General features: G+C 40.8%; 1 pseudogene; it reads right to left on the bottom strand.

Annotated features, from left to right (window-relative positions):
• Window positions 1–1289: 1289 nt before the first annotated feature.
• LOC105546278 lies at window positions 1290–2175 on the bottom strand (annotated as a pseudogene).
• Between the last annotated feature and the right edge of the window lie 3191 nt (window positions 2176–5366).

Here is a 5366-nt window from a genome sequence, read left to right as displayed (position 1 = left end):
TCGTGGCAGGCTGAAGGGCTCCTCAAGTGCCACCAGAGTGGACGCCAAGGCCGAGGAGGCACCGAGAGCGAGGGCTGCTAGCACGTTGTCACCTCTCAGTGGCAGGCACTATTATTTTATATTCTGGTAAAAGGCCAATTTTAAAAACTGCCACTTGGAGATAAAAATCAAGGGCACAGTATACTTAGAAAGTATTGAGCAATCTGGTATTCCCAATGATGTGAATACTTTCAAAAACCAATGGCAAATTGTACCCACGTTTTCCAGCTATGGAAATATTAATACATTGATTCAAATCCCGTTACTCAATCCACATAGCCATGAGGTCATCCTGCAAAGGGCGTACCAAAAAAATACGAAGTTACGGTGACAAAGTTTGACAGTGATGTTATACAAGTCAAACTTGGAAGATCATAGTAGGTATACCTAGGCTGAGAGGAAAGCATCAAATCCTTTGTGTACACATTTGGTTTTTTTGTAACAAAGCAATTTGTATACTTTTAACATTTAAAACTGAGTATCATCTTTCGTTTCCAGTGAAATAAAAAGAAAATTTCAAAATGAACAGGAACAAAATTACAATAGCGAATGTCAATTCCAAATAAGATCCTACAGGTTCTGCTGATTCTCCCATTGAGTGGGAGGGCTCAAGTCATCATTAGGAGAGAATTTCTTTTAAAAGTACCATCTTAAACTGCAAGGATGTCTGTCAAGTATCACAATTAAACATACCAAAGGAGAAGCCATGTTGTCAAAATGCCCACTTAACCACCCAAACATCTCAAACCTATCCTTTGCTGACCTTCTATAATGCCATTTTTTAAAGTTTTTTATTCTTTTTTTTAAACAAGAGAAAGTAGATACATGTTGGTAAATGCCTACTGTCCATATTTACATAGAGACACAGTGTACTCTCTTGAGCCCAATATACAGAGAAAGGAGAAAAAAAAGCTAGAATTCTATGCACTAATACACAGGGCCTAGCACTCTGCAGCTTCCAGTAGCACGAAGGGAGCAGGTTTTTCTTTTTTCCCCACAGAGCTTGGTGGTGTCGATTCCATACAGTTTTGGTCAGACAGGAAGGGATAACAAAGCATTTCGAACAGAAAGGGGTAGAGACTCTTTTCCCATTGTATTATGCTCGAGTTGTTTCTCCCAAAATAAGTTGAAAGCCGTGGTTTAGAGAACAGAGACCTCAAGCAGGAGGGGAAAAAAAAAAGACAGCAACTTGCTCCCAGGGACTGGAGAACATTTTTAAAAAAGGAAGGTTGGAATCCATCAGTGCTCTATTAGTCATTTTCTCCTTCATCCTCCTCTCCTTCCTCCCTTTCATCTTCATCTTCTTCACCTTCATCCTTATCCGCTTCTTCATCAATATCTTCTAATCCTTCCTCCTCCTCCTCCTCCTCATCATCATCATCTTCTCTTTCTTCATTATCCATATCAGGAACCAAGTAGTCTGTAATGGGTTTGGCCAAATATCATCTTTGATGACCTCTCCTAGCTCATCAGTACCTGCAACAGAATGGTCAGTAAACCAGGTAAAGAAGCTCTCTGGTTCCTCACGCTGCCTCTTTCTGCCGGCTTTATTCTGTGTTTGACTTGAACATTTCATCAAATCCTTTCCATATTTCCATTTGATTTCAGTGGACTTTGAAGATGGATCACCATTCTCATTCAGATGAAATACTTTGGAGAGAAGTTTATTTTCAAAGTAAGGATTTTCATCAAAATAAAAATCTATTCTGTTACCTGATTTAATATCTTCAAAATCTGTCACTTCAACTCTGGTCAAATAATGCAGTACCTCTTTGTCCTTCTCCCCAAGTAGTGCAGACACTTCTGAATGGTTGACAAATATTGTTACCCCAAAATGTGGGATTTGACAATCAATTCTGACCTCTTTCAAAAAAAATGGTTGGCAGAGTTTCTTATATTTCTGTTCTACTTTCAAAATCTCCTCAACGGCTTGTTCATTAAGTCTGTCCATTTCATTTTGTACTTCATCAATGTGTTCAATGCTTCTTGCTGTTCTTTTTCTCCCTTCTTCGGCAAGCCTGCAGAGGCCGTTGTCTCCTCTAGTCTCTGAGCAGGAGGTGGTCTTGGTTTCTTCTTTTGAGGCAGGAGTGGAGACTGGCGTTTGGGGGCCATCCTGCAAGGGAAGTCCAAGAACCAGACCACGAATCTCCTCCCTTGTCCGGAAACAGGCAGAACTGTTAAGTCCATTTATTGTAGAGTATAGATTAAGTCCACTGTTTCTTTGTTGATCTTCTGTCTTGATGACCTGACTAGTGCTGTTGGTGGAGTATTGAAGTCCCCCACTATTACTATGTTGTTGCTTTAAAGTCTGTTTTGTCTGATATAAAATGTGCCACTCCTGCTCATTTATGGTTTCCATTTGCATGGAATATCTTTTTCCACCCCTTTACCTTTATATAAATCCTTATGTGTTAGATGAGTCTCTTAAAGGCAGCAGATACTTGGTTGGTGGATTTTTATTCATTCTGCCATTCAGTATCTTTTAAGTGGAGCATTTAGGCCATTTACATTCAACATTACTTTTGAGATGTGAGGTACTGTTCTATTCATCATGCTAGTTGTTGCCCAAATACTTTTTTTTCACACTGTGTTATTCTTTTATGAGCCCTGTGAGATTTATGCTTTAAGGAGGTCCTATTTTGTTGTATTTCCAGGTTTTGTTTCAAGAACTCCTTTTAGCATTTCTTATAATGCTGGCTTGGTGGTAGTGAATTATCTCAGCATTTGTTTGTCTGAAAAATACTTTATCTTTCCTTCACGTATGAAGCCTAGTTTTGCTGGATACAAAATTCTTGACTGACAATTATTTTGTTTCTATAGGCTAAAGATACGACCTTGATCCTTTCCGGCTTGTAAGGCTTCAGCTGAGAAATCCGCTGGTAATCTGATTGATAGGTTTTCCTTTATAGATTGCCCAGTGCTTTTGTCTCATAGCCCTTAAGATTCTTTCCTTTGTCTTGACTTTAGATAACCTGATGACTATGTGCCTAGGTGATCATTTTTTTCTGATGAATTTCCCAGAGTGTTCTTTGAGTTTCCTGTATTTAGATGTCTAGATCTCTAGCAAGACCAGGGAAGTTTTCCTTGATTATTTCCTCAACTAAGTCTTCCAAACTTTTAGATTTCTCTTCTTCTTCAGAAACACCAATTATTATAAGTTTGGCCATTTAACACAATTCCAAATTTCTTGGAGACATTATTCATTGTTTTTTAATTCTTTTTTCTCTGTCTTTGTCTGATTGGGTTAATTTGAAAACCTTGTCTTTGAACTCTGAATTTCTTTCTTCTACTTATTGTAATCTATTGACACTTTCCAGCGCATTTTGTATTTCTCTAAGTGTGTCTTTCATTTCCAGAAGGTTTATATTTTATTTATGATATCTATTTCTCTGGAGAATTTTTCATCCATATCCTATGTTGTTTTTAAAATTTCTTTAAGTTGGTTTTCAACTTTCTGTGCTGCCTCCTTGAGTAACTTGATAATCAACCTTCTGGATTCCTTATCTGGCAATTCAGAGATTTCTTTTGCGTTTAGATCCATTGCCAGGGAGCTAGTGTGATCTTTTGTGGGTGTTAGAAAACCCTGTTTTGTCATATTACCAGAATTAGTTTTCTGGTTCTTTCTCATTTGGATAGACTATTTCATTGGAAAGGTGTGGAATCCAAGGCTTGCTGTTCAGATTCTTTTGTGCTATGGGGTGATTCCTTGATGTGGTGCTCTCCCCCTTCCATTAGGGAAGGGACTTCCTAACAGCCAGACTGCAGTAATTGTCATTATTCTTCTGAGTCTAGCCAGCCAGCGGTGCTACCACATTCCGGGCTGGTGCTGGGGGATGTCTGCAAAGAGTCCTGTGATGTGGTCCATATTCATATCTCCCAGCCATGGACACCAGCACCAGCTCTGGTGGATGTGTCAAGGGAGTGAATTAGACTCTGTGAGAGTCCTTGGTTGTAGATATGTTTAGTGTGCTGGCTTTCTTAAATGCTGGTTATGCTAGTAGTGACATTGTCACATGGACAGACTCAGGACCTCTAGTTAGCCAGAATGTTGCAGGTGGTGGACTTAGCTGTTGTTTTCTCCTTCCTGTGAGCAGGGGTATTATGTCATGTGTTGCTAGAATGGCCTGAGCTGGTTTGCCTCCAGCCAGGCAGTGGCACTTTCAAGACAGCACCAGCTGTGGTAGTAGTAGGGAGACGTAAGCTTGCCCTGAGTTGGCCAGGGTAAGTATTCTGGTTTCTCAGGTGATGGATGGTGCCATAAAGTTCCCAAGGGTTTCTGTATTTTGTGTTCAGCTACCAGGGTGGGTAGAGAAAAAATATCAAGTGGGGGCAGGATTACATGGGTCTGGGCTTAGACTGTCCTTGGGTGGGGATTGCCTTGGCTGCTGTGTGGGATTGGGGGTGGTTCTCAGGTCAACCACGTTGTGTTGCTGAGGGGATTATGGCTGCCTCTTCTGTGTCATATACTTTGCCAAGGAAGTAGGGGATAGCCAGTAGTGAAAGGTCTCACCCAGCTGTCATGCAGTTGGTGAGTCTGGTCTTATTCCTCTAATGCCCTGCTGAGAACTTGCCCCAGGCTGTAAGCTTTCCCACTGAGAAAGCAAGCACAGCTTTCCCTGTCTGTCCACAATGTTGTTGTTGGCTCCTGCGCTCATATCTGCAGCAGTTTTGCTCCCCAGTTTGCCCCCCAGATTCTGCTCAAGAAAATTTGTGCCCAGTTGAAATTATTACAAATTTCCATTGGAAGCCACTTGCACCCTGTGACCCCTCCCTAGTTCTGCCAGCTGCCTTCCCCAAGGTCCACTGTGAGATATAGTCAGAGATGACTTCCCTGGGTTTGAGCTGGAGACTGCAAGTGCCTTTAGGCTTTTCCCACTGCTGCTTCTACTTTTATATTTTGTGTGGCTCCCTAAATCCATTTCAGCTCTAGGTAAGGTTAAATCCTTCTCCAAGGATCTAGATTTTCAGATTCACCAGTGGAGATATGTATTTGGAGGCAGGTTTTTTCCCTTTCACACTTTGGGAACTCACAGTATTTTGCTTGTCTTACAGAATTTGCAGTGGTGTACTGCTTCTTTCAAAGGATTTATGAATTCTTTCAGTTTTCCTGGTACATTCCTGCCATGATTCTTGGAGCAAAAGTTTCCAGTGTGAGTCTCTGCACACTGTTCTGTCCATCTAAGTGGGAGGTACATGTTAGCCCTGTCTCCTATTCACCATCTTTCTCCTGATCTCCAGGATATTTTAATTCTGTTATTAATTTCTCATTTAATTGCTTGGTAGTCAGAGAATATAATTTGTGTAATGCCAGCTCTCTGATACTTGTT

Source organism: Mandrillus leucophaeus, unplaced genomic scaffold (assembly GCF_000951045.1).
Source record: "Mandrillus leucophaeus isolate KB7577 unplaced genomic scaffold, Mleu.le_1.0 Scaffold353, whole genome shotgun sequence".
Taxonomy (NCBI): Eukaryota; Metazoa; Chordata; class Mammalia; order Primates; family Cercopithecidae; genus Mandrillus; species Mandrillus leucophaeus.
The sequence above is the reverse complement of the archived record's forward strand: the minus strand, read 5'-3'. Positions and strand labels throughout refer to the sequence as shown.